This window comes from Embiotoca jacksoni, unplaced genomic scaffold (genome assembly GCF_022577435.1).
Source record: "Embiotoca jacksoni isolate LCO1_2020_lvr unplaced genomic scaffold, fEmbJac1.0.p SCAF_11, whole genome shotgun sequence".
Taxonomy (NCBI): Eukaryota; Metazoa; Chordata; class Actinopteri; family Embiotocidae; genus Embiotoca; species Embiotoca jacksoni.
The window spans coordinates 309,113-324,893 of NW_027185241.1; the positions used below are offsets into that span (position 1 = coordinate 309,113).

At 44.5% G+C, this 15,781-nt stretch overlaps 1 protein-coding gene across 10 annotated transcripts in view; it reads right to left on the reverse strand.

Moving 5' to 3' along the window:
- Positions 1-15,781, reverse strand: part of mef2d (myocyte enhancer factor 2d) — a 102,093-nt gene that overhangs the window by 71,626 nt on the left and 14,686 nt on the right. The window contains exon 1 of one of the 10 annotated variants that reach the window (XM_069140663.1): positions 2,673-2,913. The exons of the other annotated variants lie outside the window; for them this stretch is intronic. The gene's annotated coding sequence lies outside the window, so the exon portion shown is untranslated. Of the gene's footprint in view, positions 1-2,672; positions 2,914-15,781 lie in introns of those variants that run through there. 10 annotated transcript variants of the gene reach the window in all.

A 15,781-nucleotide genomic window follows, 5' to 3' on the forward strand; every position in this document is an offset into this window, starting at 1 on the left:
CACACCCATCCCCGAGAGCTGCGAGCCGATTGGAGGAGCCAGTGGTGACAATGACAGGGAGAGATTTTACAGTTTGGAAAGGAATTATTTCTTTTTTTCTCAGTAGTTTGTTGGAGGAGAACCTGTCCTATGAAAAGAATCAGCACATCGCAGCGCTGTAATAGAATTTGAGTTGATTACGTGGTAGCAGGGTGTTTCCATCGATCTGTGAGCCGTCACAAGTTCGACAGTTGCTTGTCCTGCCTCGACGTAGAGCTGCAACCGCTGACTATTCTCAGTATTGATCAAGCTGTTGATTATTTTTCAGGTGAATTTAATGAAATCTAGTCTATCAAATGACTTTCAAGGAGCAGACTGATGTCTGAAATGTCAACAAAACCTGCCACCCATTACATTTTCTGTCAATCAACTATTAATTATCTAACTAATTAGTTGATCAATGAAAGTATTTGTCCCAGTTATTCTCATGTTATATATTATTGTAAATGTAATTTCTTCAACAAAACAAGACATATGAAGATCGATGCACCCTTAGACGTTCAGTGTTTTTGCCAGGCATTTTTTTTTTTTTATGTTTTAGATGACAAACTAAGAATGATATAATTAAATAATTAACTAATCGTTACAGTGTTTTCTGATCACCTTTGATTATACGTCCACAGTTAGGTCTAAAAATTACAGTTACAATGGAAATATTTAATTAAGTTCAAGTCAAACTCACGGCTTTGGCCTTTATTTGTCTTATAGATAAGACTATTTATTATCCCTACAATCTTATTTTTGTTTCATCAGTGCCGTGTTTTCGGAATGTAACTCTGGAGTTGTAAAGTGAGCTTTCGAAGACCGCGTCCTCCCTCGCAGCTTTTCCCATCATCTTCAATCTACTGCAGCGCGACAACAAAAGGTCTGTGACAGAGGAAAAATGCCCTCTAGACAAAACACTAATGACATCAATGTGGCACTCGAGGACAGAGGTCACCAGTCGAACATGTTCTCATCAATGAGACCTCACACACAAGAGCCAGACGGGCAAGATCAAGACAGACATTTAAATATAGAACTTTTTTTTTTTTTTTTTTAAATCATCAGCACCATCAGGAAGTATTTTTTGTGAATGCAGTTGAGTGGGAGGAGTGCTGTTGTTTTTAGCCACATACCTTCCTATCTATAGTCTCCACCGCAAATGTTTGCTGAGCTTTATCCATCATTAACTATGAAATGTGGGCAGCGCAAGTATGCTGAAGGCACTCAATAATAATAAACACTCCACAGAGTCTGGCGCACACACACACACACACACACACACACATACAAACACACATATACACACGCACAAACACACATATACACACACACACACTTCACTGTTCTGAGAAGTGCACTGCGATCCTTTCAACAGATTAACCCTCCCTGAGGAAATCTTTCTTTTTTTTTTTTTTTTTTGTTTCCTACAGAGATACAGAATAAACCAACTCAGTCATGATTGTCTATTCATGTGGTCATTAGGAAGCACGAGGTCCCTCAGCTCAGAGAGGCATCTTTCAATCTGGCCACAGGAGATGGAGCCAGCGCGGCTTTGTTGTCAAGATACCCTTCAAAACAAGTGTCGAGCAGCTGCTTGGAGACCCCGCGAGTCCGGCCGCTCTTCCACCGAGCGGGTTTCGGAAACGCAGCAGGCGACGCGGCAAAAACTTGTGGGAAACAGAGCGTGTAACAATATTGTAAACGTGATGAGCAAAGAAAACTTCAAAATGAAACGCTGGCAGCCAACACCACCGTAGCACATAAGAGGATTCATGTAATAATCTTTCGCATAACTGGAGTTTGAGAGTACGATCGATCACATTTCAGATTTTCGTTTTCTTCTGTGGAAGACACAGCGCCAGACAAACCAATTACATGTATAAAAAGAAATAGATCTCAAAAAGGAATAGCTCAACTTCCTGGTATTTACTTTCCGTTTGAGTGACCGTGATATAACCAGAGCAATCACGGTTGTCAAAGAAAACCGCCCGAAGGCATATTTAAGGTATTACATTTGTCCACATTCAAAAGTACACGACACGGTTTCAACAGGTGTCAAGGGCACGAGCGTCACGTAAGCCTTCAATTCGGGAAAAGAAAAAGAACAGGTGTGACGTTACTGGCCGCACGACAACACGGGCTATCGACCATAAATCACCCCCCCCCACCCCCACCACCCACCTCCACACCCGCACCCCCTCAGACGGCTTGAGGCAGGGGAAGGTGTCAGCTCGGCGGCCGACGACGGACAACAGGCCACACAGCAAGTCACCTCGCTATCTACCTCGTAAAAAGTCCTCAGAGGCGCCGGCAGTGATGGCCTCCTGGAGTGATTAGAGCTCGGAAAGCTCCCAAACATTTCCGAGACCATCTTCCCTCGCAACTTCAGCGTAACTCAACCATGAGAAAGTTGAAAAATGTTAGTTTTAGCCAGAGGAGAGGACGTCAATTATGGCATTTTCTCTTGAAGTAATTATGGTTTTAAGTGACGCGGCAGTTCCAGTCAGTTCAAACCAATTACATCAGTGGAGACACAAACACACACACACACACACGCACGCACGCACGCACACACACACACACACACACACACGCGCGCGCACGCACACACACACTCAGCTGCCACGTCTTGAACGGGTCACTCTTACCGTCAAAAGATTAAAGGTGGCAAGAGGCCAAAAAAAAAAAAAAAAAAAAAACCCGACTGGATTCTGGATTGAGGAGAGTTACAGAGCTCCGGGTGCGAGGTAGTCCAAGTGAAAGATCAGAGAGGGATACAGTCCTGAAGAGAAAGAAGAGGGTCCGACTCAGAGCAGCACATGTGCCACTCGACCATCGTCTGCTGAAGTGACAACTGCTGGTTGGAACGCCTCACTCTGGACGCCCCAAATTACCCTTCTCACCGGACCCCCCCCCCACCCCCACGCTGCTGCTGCTGCTTCTTGTCATCGACCCCCCCCCCCCCCCCCACACACACACACACACACACACACACACCCCTACCAGTCACACAGCACACTCGTCTCCTCCCTCCTCACTGGAATACCCCTCCCAAGTCACCCTTTGCCCTAATATGCCTTCAGCAACTGCCACCAATTCATCAGTGTCCATGTTAGCAAATGAGTTGCTTGTCGGTCGGCCCTTTAAAGGAACATTAACGTGTTGTTCCCCCCCCTCCCCCCGATTTCAGCCAATTTTCAGCCAAGTACCCACTTAGTTTACGTCGAACCTTGTCCATAATTTTTGGTCATTTTGTTCGTATTCGAGTCATTATTTAATGGTTGTTTGCGCAACAGTATAAAAATCTAAATGAAATTTTGGTATTATATCAATAATCGCAATGAATTTCAAAAACAAACAAAACAGTCAGAAAAAGTTGAAATCCACATTATACTTTCACCATAAAAACTGCTCCCTATTGAGTTTTTGTTCATTTATAAATTATTACAGCCGACCACATCAACCAGTTTCTGTTCTGCTCCCAGAGAGTGAAAAAAATATATACCTGAAGACTCCTGAAACTTTCTTGAGGAGTGAATAATATTAGCTTTGTCAATGTTTATCTGTCATGTGGCAATTCTTTAACGACTTTTCTCAATAGACTTAAACTGTGCTGTCAACAAGACATGAATGTGAGGAAATGTGATGAAAAAAGTAATAAAACTTGATTTCCAACCAGGTGTAATGCTGAAATCCTCAGCTGATTAATCAAAAGGTAATTAACTGCCAACAATTTTAATATTTCATGACTGAGTTATTGAGCAAATATACTCTTTGATTTCAGCTTCTCACATTGGGCATATTTAGGACTTTTATCAGTTTTATATCCAAAACAAAATATCTGTAAGGTTTTAGTGTTGGCTGGACAGAAATAGGAACTTTGAAGAAGTGCGTATGCGTGTGCGTGTGCGTGTGCGAAGAGTGAGGGAGTCACCGACTGCCTCGCTGAGTGTGTCAGATCCTTGTTGCGCACCAATCTGTGCACGCGTGTGTGTACATCTTCCATTTGGATCATGAGCTGCTGGCAGCAGGATGGCAGCTGCCTACATACCTTTTGTTCCACTGGAACCTTCAAGGCCCCCCCACCCTACCCTCAAAATCTACACACACACACACTCGCACACACACTCGCATGCTCAGCTGTCGGAGTGTTCAACGCACCGGTAATGTCTCGTGCCGTTCGGCCAGTGCCCCTTCGACATTCGATTTTTAAAGTGACTCCGCTGCTGTCAAACCTCAACGGCTCCACCGCCACATCTCCACCTCCCCCTGTCAGCTCCGATGAAGACAGCCGCTGACGGCTCCGATCTGACGCCACGTCCGAAGCTTTGGAAATCAAAAGAAAAAAAAAAAAAAAACGGAAAAAAAAAAAACCCCTCGTAGACCTGAACTTGGGAGGGAAACAGTCGAAGCGACCGCGGAGCAGGACTGTAAAAGGAGAGACTCGCTTCTATGTGACCGTCCGCGACAGTGGTTCCGCTTCCCAAGAAATGAATCTCAGCCCGTGCCCTTTCCTGACCTTGAAATCTCCGAGGGGGCCTGGAGGGTGTGGGAAATGGAAGGCCGGGAGTCCGCTAAGCAGTCGTGTCATTGAGTTTCCGCGCGACGCAGCGCATGTATGTACGGGCGCAGGCACGTATGTGCCCGGAGCCCGGCGGGTTTAAACAAAGGGCAAAAATTCCAAAGGCTAATTTCATCTTCAAGCAGCAACTTATATGGATAATTCTTCGAGCAGCGAAATCTGCGCATGGATGGGAACGAAATATACGCCGCCACTAAACACAACAATCCTAATGTCAGAGCGCTGAGGACACAATTACATCCACAACAAACACCAGTGCTCAGATTGGCCTTATCTCTCTGCCCCTTCTCCAGCTCTCCCACCCCCCACCCCCCCCCTCCACCCCCACCCCGCTTGCCATCTACATTTGTCATCCGTGTGCATGACTGCCTGGGGGCCCCTCCGTGTTCAACACACGGTGTTGGCCCCGAGCCTAAAACAGGGGATCTATGAGCCTACCTCCGCTCTTCCTGACACAAGCACGGGCCAAGACTGCGCGGTGCTGGCTGCACGCGGTGGGGATCGGGCACCGAGGAGAGGTGGGGGAGGCACAAACACAAGAGCGAAAAAGGAGATCTATTCTCTCTTCTTAACAGAGCAGTGAGAGGAAGCGGCTCCTTTGCCCAGAGGCAAGTGTATTTATGTTGAAAGGAAAACACAAAGGCGTATAAGCTACAGCTCCCGCGATGATAAACATCCATCCGTGTAGCTGCAAATCCTCGGCAGGAGTCGCGGGGAAGGCGGAAAGATTTGTTGTCGTTTTTTTTTTTTTTTTTTTTTTTTTTTTTTGGTGCGCGTTTGTTCCACGTGAAAGGTGCGCCACCTGAGCGAGGTGCTGCGACAAAGAGAACTCGAGAGGTTTTGTTGAAGACGGGCTTATTTGGTACTTTGTCTTTGTACCAAATGACTAATAGGTTTGTGAATAAACATGATATGCTTTCAAGGGTTTGACAGTGAATACCCCGATTATGCAAATCTGCCTCCCTCCCGAGGACGGGGTAAATTAAAAAAAAAAAAAAAGTGACAAAGCTTTTCTCTGGTGTGGCACTAGCGTGAGCTTTTCTCTCTCTCTTGCATGACCTACATTATTGAGGAATTCTCCGCATTTTTTTTTTTTTTTTTTTTTTTTGTCACCCTCTCGACAAATCTCGCAGAATAATAAAAAGCTCAAAGGACGCACATTTCCATGAGAAAATACATAGCCACGCAACTAGCCTGTCTCCATTACTCCACGGCATCCGTGCCAGCAGATCTTCGTTTTACTTGCCTCCTCGTGTTAAGATACTCGCGTGTTTGCAGATTCCTGTGAAAACAGACCAAAGAGTCTTTGGAGGATCAAAACCATTTTTTAAGTCCGTTTGACTCCCACTTATTTCTGCACCATCACCAAAAAAAAACACGACAAGTCGATGGATTTTGTGTCTTCTTTTTCCATATCGGGGGTCTGAGAATAGTTCACACGATACAGATTGTAATGCCTCTGACTAACTTTGATACTTTTACAGCGCTGACTCAATTTCATCCGCCGCATCTGGTATCAAATTCGGTTCGAATTCGGTTCCGAACTTCGATCCAAAAGCGGCATCCGTGCCAACGCGTTTTTTTTTTTTCGTTTTAAAAGTCTCTACTTGGGCGTCCGTACGGATGAAATCGCTCAAGTGAACTGAACTTCAGAACGCCTTATTTCACTCATTTCAAAGTCATTTCGCTCGATCCGTCTCTCCGAGTTGTGCGTGCTGCAGTAATTACAGACACTGAAGGCTTCCATGTCCCGCAGCCAGCTAAGCTAGCGTCTATTGATAGCATGTGAGGCGTTTGGGGAACATCAGTAAGTTGTAGCATCTAGCAACAACCTGCATGTGCGGCGTTCAGGGGACATCTGTTAATTGCAGCCAGAGAACTAAAGATTTGTACCTAAACGTGTCGTGTAATTTTATTTTTCTTCAAATGGATTTTATTAAATTGGTACTAAAAAAAAAACAACTATCATTCAGAAACCAGTATGGATGTCAAGTTATCAAATATACTGAATGACAAAGCGTATCTGACGCTATAGCAACGAGGGCAAATTGCCAATGAATTATTTGTCAATTGCTAAATTGTTTAATCGAGTTCTCAATAATATTTCTGATAACTCAGAATTCCCATCCTCCTTCAAATTAAGGGCAACGTGTCCACGGAAAAACCAAAACGTGTCCAGGGTGGTGGTATTGTTTAACAAAGTCACACAATTCAGGGATGTGCGGTTAATCAAATAAGCTTATGTCATTTCTTTTCAACAGCGTGCCATTTGCACTGGGACACCGTCACGATATGTTTAACACCGCGGTTCTGAGCGCCGCTGTGCTCGTCTGCGTGTCATCGAGCGCTCGCTCTCCCGACCGGGAGGGGGGGGTGAAAAAAAAAAAAAAAAAAAAATAGTTGGACTCTCCCAGCCGCTGGAGCTGTCACAGCTAAAGGTTAAAGGTCAAGAGCAGCAAGATGAGCTTGAACAGACACAGCAACCTGTTCCCTTCAACTGTCTGCCTCACTCAGCTGGCACCACGAAGGCCACAACCCCTCCCACCCCCACCCCTCCCCCCGCTCTCCCAGAATGCCCGTCTGCAGCTACGAGCCTCTCCGCTTTTTCAAAGCCGTCGCCGTCGACTCCCGACGCAGGAACTTCTTCCAGGATAGATTGTGAACGTCAAGGTTTTTTTTTTGTTGTTGTTTTGTTTTGTTTTTTCATTTCAGAAGGGAAACCGATATCATTTAAGATGCGATACTTTGTACGGTGCACCTTTCCCGACGTGTTAAGTGTAGCAGTAAGCGTTTTCCGTCCGCCTGCCAAGTGCCTTAACGTAAAACAGGAGCTCGCTGTGTTATCCTAATTAATACCCTGCGCTTGTTGCCGTATAATATTTTAATCTATCAAGTAAATTAAAGCCATAAATCACTCAACACCTGTGACTCCCACGCCAGCATGACCGACTGGAGAGGGAGCGCGCGGAGACAGCAGACTTACGCCCAGAAAAATAAGAGCAGACGCCTGGAATCAAATGTTCATCGGTGTTAAAGAGCTGTCTGAGGCCGAGATGTTTTGAGGAGGAAAACTGGTCTCTTAAACGCTCTACCCGTTTTAAAAGGAACACCTTTATTACCTCCGTTCACAAAGCTGCGTACAATTGGTCGCTGGTCGTGTTGGCGATTTGGGAATTTAAGCTCATTATACTTCTGCACTCGCTCTAAACTGGATAAAAGCGTCGTCTGAGAGCGTAGAAGGCGCAAACGGTGTGTTTGTCCTCTTTAGAAAAGCTGAAGCCAAAGCAAGATTCTCTGAATACAAACTGCCTCGAAAAGCTTCTTGGAGATAGATACGACTGGATAAGAAAAGTATGTTGCCGTGTGAAAATAAGATAATTCATGCCGTCATAATAACCTGGAAACGTACACCGTCCTTTCATTTCCAGCGGAAATAGCCGACCAACCGGAGTTTAACGGGCGGGATTTAAGAGGGAGGACTTCATCTTCTCACAAGACAAACAGTGACAGAGAAAATGATGGAGCATGAAAGTGTTCTGCAGCTGTGCAGGAACTTTGCAGATGTACGTTTGATTTCGAAGTTAACAGCTCCCGAGCAACAGAGTTTCCTCGCCAGCGGCTTAATGGTTCACTCGCTAATGATCGGCTGAAGCAAACTGAAACACTATAAATCCCACTCTCCGACAATGAATCAGCTAACATGAACAGAACGGCAGACAGAACAAATAAAAGTAAAAAAATAAAAATAAAAAAACAGCGGTCGAGTCGGACCATCAGCCGAGATTTGAATCACGGTCTTTTCCTATTTTTGTTTAAGTTGGGTAAAGGCCTTGTGCGGCTGCCTGACTTTAGACGAGATTTGACATTTGAAAACTTGGGCTTCTTTTGTTCAATGAAACAAGAGTTTTGTAGAAATCCACATTGATATTCTTCAAAGTAAGTTAACAAAAAAAAAAAACAACAACAACAACAAAAAAAAAGTGCCCGTCTGTATATCACAGGCAGAAAGAAAAGCTGTTTTTCAAACTGTCATCCGCTCTTAAAAGTTTGTTTGTCTTCAGCTTAACCCTTCGCTGTGTTCATCTTAACAATGAGTGTCGGAAGCAGAGGCCGTGTTGCTATGGTTACCCCGCAATCGAATGCACTGCGAGATCTGATGGCGGGTAAACAATAGTGGAAGTGCAGCGGATGTCTTGTTATACCAGTGTTTTAAACAGTCTACTGAGCTTGTTGGCAGGAGGTGCCACGAGTCGAGATCTTCATCCGCAAATCTGCAACAGTTGCTGCCATCATTTCCGCCGGCTTGTTTTTGTTTACAGAAACAAAACACGACCTTGACGCACCAACCAAAAACGGTACCGCTGCACGGCACTGAAGGTGAAACCCGGCCGGCATCGTCGCGCGTTCGAGATTTCGAACTATGAAATTCGTAGTCAAAAACTGTCGGCGTGGAGTTCTGCTCGGTGTGCGTGACGTGTCGTCCCTCCGGTGCTCTTCAGTTTGGGGATCAAACAGTTTGAATTGAAAAATCAGAGCCGCCCACTTTTTTCTTTTTCTTTTTTCTCTTTGGACAACTGGGTCGGTTTAAATGTCACTTGACACTTAATGTTTAAATGTATTTTAAGAGATATTGCAAGAGATTTTAAGATTTTTTTTTAAATATTTTTATTACTATCTGTATCTGCTTTACAGTCCGTGACATTATGTTTCCTATCATGTGTCTTTTACCTGCTCCCCGCGTACTGGGTGACAGCTCATTGGTCCGTACTTATCATGTGACCGCTGACCAACAGATATAAGGATTATTATTATTTATACCTGATGAAGGCCTTAAGAGGCTGAAACGAGATTTTCGAGGCGCTCTCCTTTTACGTATCTCGCTCTCACTCTGGCGGTCGTCAACTTCGCAAAACTAAGCCCCTTGACTCGGGCTACGATGAGCGTGGAAGAGGCCGAGCCAAGCGGGACCGCCGTGGCGCTCCACGGCAGGCGTGAGGCGCTGTTGTTGTGCACAAACAAATCCCCCCCCTAAAGGCGACAAGGCGTTTGATGTGCAATGAGGCGGTGAGGGGCCCGCACGGAGCACCCCCCCCCCCCCCGCCCACCCCCCCCACACACACACACACAACCTCCACGAGCTCCCTGACTTTGACTAACACATAAGCACGCACACACACACACACACACACACCCCCCCAAACACACACTTCTCCTCAGAAACAGCTGACGTTTTAACAGGCTTACAACAGCTGACAGGCTACAGGTGGGGCAGAGGGGACCCTTCATAAGCCCTCCCTCCCTCCCTCCTCCTCCTCCTCCTCCTTTTAGTGGCCAGCTCATAATTCCCCCTCTGCAATCCACACACACATATACACATGCACACACACCTGTTGTGACTCCAGAGGAATTGTCCTCTGTGAAAAGCCTTCCTTCATACTGTATCACCCACCTACTCACACACACACACACACACACACACACACACACACACACACACACACACACACACACACACACACACACTCCGTCTCCCCCTCAGTGCATTAAAACAAGGCTTTATGACACTCCAGCATGTGTTTTGAGTGGCTCGAGTGTGTGTGTGCGAGCGTGCGAGCGTGTGTGCGTGTGCGTGCGCCGTGTCCGACCGTAACAACAGATGCTCCCGTACACCGGGACTACGGGGCTAAAAGCACTAAGCTCCTTTGCTTTGCTTCGGTGAAGCCGGTGCTAGCATTACAGCGAGGCGGAAAAAAAAAAACGTGCCGTCATGTTAATCCATCATCATTTTAACCCACAATACCCAGGTTTTCACTTCAATCACAGCTGGCGTACAATCACGATGACAGTTTGACCGTATGCGGACCTCATAATCCGGAGGTCGCGCTTAAATCAAGAGATAATCGAGCGCCGCGTCGGCTTCTTTTATCACAACGCAGTATTAATGTTTTCTCGATAGTTGAAACTTTTTTTTTTGAGGAAAAAAAAAAAATATACAAAAAATGAGATTCTCCCTTTGACGGAGACAGAGAGGTCTTTTTCGGGAATCAGGAGACGCCGCCCCTCACGAACATCCTCCAAACGCTTTTGTCAGACAAAGTTCTCAGCAAAGTGAATTGTGGTGAAACGCAGGCGGGATATTTAGGACGACGAGTATCTGTTTGTAAAAAAAAAAAAAAGGAGCAAAGCTGAGGAAGAAGAAGAGAAGGGATTTGAAAGCGCAGCACTTCTTTGGATTGAATGAGAAAACCATGGGGTGAGAGGGAGAGAAGAAAAAGAAAATACATCTCTGGATTATGTATTCTTGCTGGGTGTGCAAAACAGAGCAAAAAAGAAGTTTCCAGAACTTCTCGTGCAGAGTTTTTTTAACCACCAAATTGTTTTCTTCTCTCATTGTTCACAAGGTACCACTAAAACTGCTGCTTACTGTGACAGGAAAGGATTTATCAACATTCATTTTCATTTGACAGTATAGCTCAATCGACGGTGAACACATAAGCAGAATAAACAATTGTTTTCTTGCTTGTTTTTGGAAAAGCATGGAGCTCAAATATCACGTACTTTCTGTGTAACTCCTCTGAGAAATGAGTTAAGGTTGTAAATGACCAAAACAGAAGACAACTTTTTACCTATCAATGATAAAAAAAAAAACAACAACTGTATTTTTCATGTTGCTATGGGCTAAAATGTCCACTAAAAGGCAATAATCGTGAGCTGTCCCCCTTAAACACAAGGGGTGGGCACCTGCACAAAACAATGCTGCCGAAGCTCTACAATAAACACGACCTCAGCAGAGAGGATGAAGACTGTGTGGGAAAGTTTTGAATCGAGTCTCTGAGAAATGTTGGAGGCTGCAATAAGCCACTTAAATTAAATGTCAATATGTGTCGTTTGTAACTGCCCCTCCAGAAATCCACAAATAAAAAGCGAGTGAGTTAGAAACGTTTTCTGATCTGATGCCACAGTTGGCAGGAAAACAGAAGGATGACACAATTTTTTTTCCTGTGCCTTCCAACACAATTACAAATCGCCTTTGCAGAAATCTGCTCTGACAATTGTATAGTTCCAGTTTGGCTGAGTTTAGGCACAAAATGAATTTGGTTAAGGTTAGGAAACCAAAACACGGTCGGGTGACTGAATTTCCCCACTGTGGGATCAATAAAGTCCAAGTCTAAATTAATCCAATCACAGTACGAGTTTGCCATTTATTAGGGGCATTTGGAAGCATGATTGAACCTCATTTTAAAGGTACACCATTGGTTGCTTTAATGCCATGTGACTGACTGACTGAGTTACCCTATCTATTGGCCAAATGCCCAAACTTCCTGTATCCATTTCAAGTTAAAAGCCCTTGTTTCAAATTAAAAGCCCCCTAGCTTTTAATACACAGTTGGGACATGGACTAGGGTTCGCCCCAGTCCTGTTTTCAAGCAAGAAATGTTTATTGCTTTCACTTATCTCACTTACATTAGTTCCTATTTGTGCTTCGGTTTGTTTGATTTGGTTGTCTTCGGTCTGTCGCCTGTTTTTCATTGGTTTCCTGAAGCTGGTTGTACTAAAATGCATCATGTGTTTTCCTTTACAGAAACAAACACCTGTTTCCCATGTTTCCCACATTGGACACGTGATAATACACATGACCCATGTTTACCACATGTTGCAACATATGATAAAATGGGAAAACATGTGGAAAACCTTTTTTTTTTTTTTTTTTTTTTACATGGGAATGTACACAGGCTTCCCACATTACGACACTAAAATGTTCCAAAACCACATGTTTCCATGGACAAAATACACATATTCTACATGTGCAAAATCACGTATGTATGCGTTTACATCACGTGAGTTTTCTGTCCAAGTGACATTTTTTTGTCAGGGTTGCCCATCGGAAAAACTCCATGAAACTCATCTTTAGATCCTATATGGAGCCAAATAATGTTGTCTTTTGGTTAAAGAGTTATCATAACTCAAATCTTCAGGGAGGAGGTTGGTGGGGGAGGAGAGGGTGATGAGTAATTAGAGTCTATGACTCCAGAGACCTCTGTTTAAACCAACAACTAACATGTGTTTCTTTTAAAGCACGACTATAAACTTTCCCTAACCCTGACACAGTAAATGAACTAAACCCAAACTTAACCACAGATCAGAAAACAGCCACATTAATCAAACGCTTGGACAAACAACCGGTTTCGGTTATTTCGTTTGGAGGACTCGCCGTCAAAGCGCCAATAACTGCGATCAAAAATGCTCTGTAAAGTTCACAGTCGGTGTTTCGTAAAGAAACGCGGTGGTGCTGATGAGCAAAAACATTTTAAACGTACCCTCAGCTAGTCTTCCCTGTGCTCTTGTTTCCCCCCCCCTCCCGTGCGCTCTCGCTCCCTTTCTTTTCTTTTCTTGAGAAAGCGCGAGGACTCTTTCTCTCCGAGCCTGGTGGTGTTCCAGCTGTAATGTGATAACCAGTTCAATAACATAAACAACTGCCAGAATCCTCCAGAGGAAGGATGCAGAGAAGAGCAGGAGTGTATGCGCTTTGGAGTGTGTGTGTGTGTGGTGTGTGTGTGTGTGTGTGTGTGTGTGTGTGTGTGTGTGTGTGTGCGAGTCAGTGGGTGGATGTCTGTGTGTGTGTGTGTGTGTGTGTGTGTTGTTTTTTTTTTTAACATGGGAGCGCGTGTGGGCTGGAGAGCAGGAGAGGCCTGGGCGAGAGGTGAGGACGAGTCAGCCATTGAACACCATCAAATAAAACGTATCTAATGCCTGCACTGACACGGCCCGCCAGAAAACAAGTACACTCTCTATCGACTGAAAACACGGCTGTGCTTTTTGCCCGCGAAAAAAAAAAAACAGAAGAAAAAAAAAATAAAATAAAAAAAAAAAAAAAACACCCTCCTCGCTGACGCCGTGAGCTGGGTTTGTACATCAGAGCAGGGAAATGGATTTCAGCTGCACTTTAAAGAGCCATCAGGGTATCTGCACACATTCTGAGCATAAATTTAGTGACTTCTAAGACCTTTTTAATAGCTCCAAAAGAAAGAAAAATATTACTTACTTGACTACAAGGTACTCCACACTCAAAAAGGCTAACCCTTTCCTCTGTGTTAAAGTGTAAATACAGCAACACGGAGCCCGATTTACCATCGAGAGTGAACACAAACTTGGATATAACACTGCAACAAAAAGTTATCAAAAAAAAAAATAAATCACATACAAGGAAGTAAGATAGATTTAAACATCGTATAGCTATTTCTGGAGCTTTCGACAACATCTCGCAGTCTTCAACAGATGGCCCAACCCACCTTCTACCGGGGAAATGCTTAGGTGTGATGCCCGACCAAAAGCTCCCAACAAGCCAGTGAATTGGTTAGTAACATTTTGCCTTTTGTCAAACTACCGTTTTCAAAACCAAAAATGGCTTTTAAACTCAAAGTTCAGATGTCTTGAGAGTTTCTGATTGGGAACCATAGCCATATTTAATGAGTATTAATCGAGTAATAATTCTTCTTCTTCTGAACATACATCTGAGAAATCTGTCAACATTGAAGTACGACTGAATGTCGAGTCTCATTTGGATGGGACTTATTTCCCCGGGGGCAGAGGGGTGATTTTAATCTCCCCTGCCCTGGTCAGTGATTTTAATCCATTCCGCTGCACGCCAGTTGTGCATTTTTCAGCCTCTCCCCAACACTCATTACACCCAAAATTACCTGCTGGTCTTCATTGAACTCTCTAATCTAAATCCCACCTGAAGCAGCATCCTTGTATTTTTCAGTGGATCACAAAGTATTTTATTTTTTTATTTTTTTTAAAGCTCTTCCTGCATTGTACTTCATTATTTAAAGGAATAGTTTTGACGTTTTGCGAAACATACTTATTGGCTTTCTTGCCAAGAATTGGATGAGAAGATCAATCTCATCCTCTGCTGGTTGCCTGGCAACCTTACCATGATGACAGAACTCATAGCGCCAGACCAAGAACGAGTTATAAATGAGTTCTGGAAATCACACTCTCCGTGTAATGGTGAATTACCATTTTTAGAGATGTACGCAGGCAGATATTCTCAGCTTCAGACAAAGCAGTTTTCCCCGATTCTCATCTTTGCGCGAAGCCGAGCTCACTGTCGTGTCTGTGCCTTCATATTTTGGAGATATACGTGAACGTAGTATCGATCAGCAGGAAGCAAATAAACATAAAGCCCAAAATGTGAAACTATTCTTTTCAAGTTTTTTTTTTCTTTTAAAGTAAGACATTGACAACAATGTCAGTTTTTCTTTTGCTAATATGACACCCGAGTTTCAAATGATACCCAACCCAAGACTTTGTGCTGTAGAGCGGACCCCACTGAGCTCCATTCGTCTTTACATTTCTGTCGTAAAACTGTAAAATCGTAAAGATTTATCAAAAATGAAGCAGAACTATTCTAGTAAAAATACACGACATACCTCAATAATTCTTCCACACGTGATCTGATACGGTGTGTGTGTGTTCACGCATGAAGACACGTACAGTACACATGCCTGGAGTCATAGCAACATCACACGCAAATACACAAGCATAAGGAAATATGCAACTCTGGAAGGGTGGAAAGGGGATTTTTTTTTTTTTCCCTCGCTCCTCCTCCCCTCTCCCACTTCTTCTCTCCCTGGAACGAGTCCCAACTCTTTATGGCTATATTCTACAACAGAAGACGAACAAGGATGAATAAGCAGCCTCCCTCTTGTACTCCCCTCCCCTCTCCCCCCCCCCTCCCCCCCCCCCCCCCCCCCCTCCACCTCCCTCCTTCCCTTCATCTCAACGTACTCCTTCTCCACGTTCGCTTGTGGCTATCTTAATGAGCCCTGCGCAGATGGTCCCATAACGCGGCCACAGATGTGTGACTGTAAAACGGTGCCACGCCCCAGCGAGGAGGAAGTTGATATACATTCAAATATTCAAATGAGGCCGTAACCTCTCGCTGCGCATTACTGGAAGTGGATGAGAAGCGTGGGAGGAATTTGACGGTGGAGGGGGGAGGGCGGCGGGGGGGGGGGGGGGGGGGGGACGACTGGTAGGCGAGATGATAATAACGAAGAGCAAGAAAACGGCAGAAATTTCAGATCAAAAGAAACGAAGGGTGAGTAAGAAAGGTGAGAAGACAAGACACAGAGAGAGAGAGAGAGAGAGAGGTTTAGTGAGAGCAGAGGG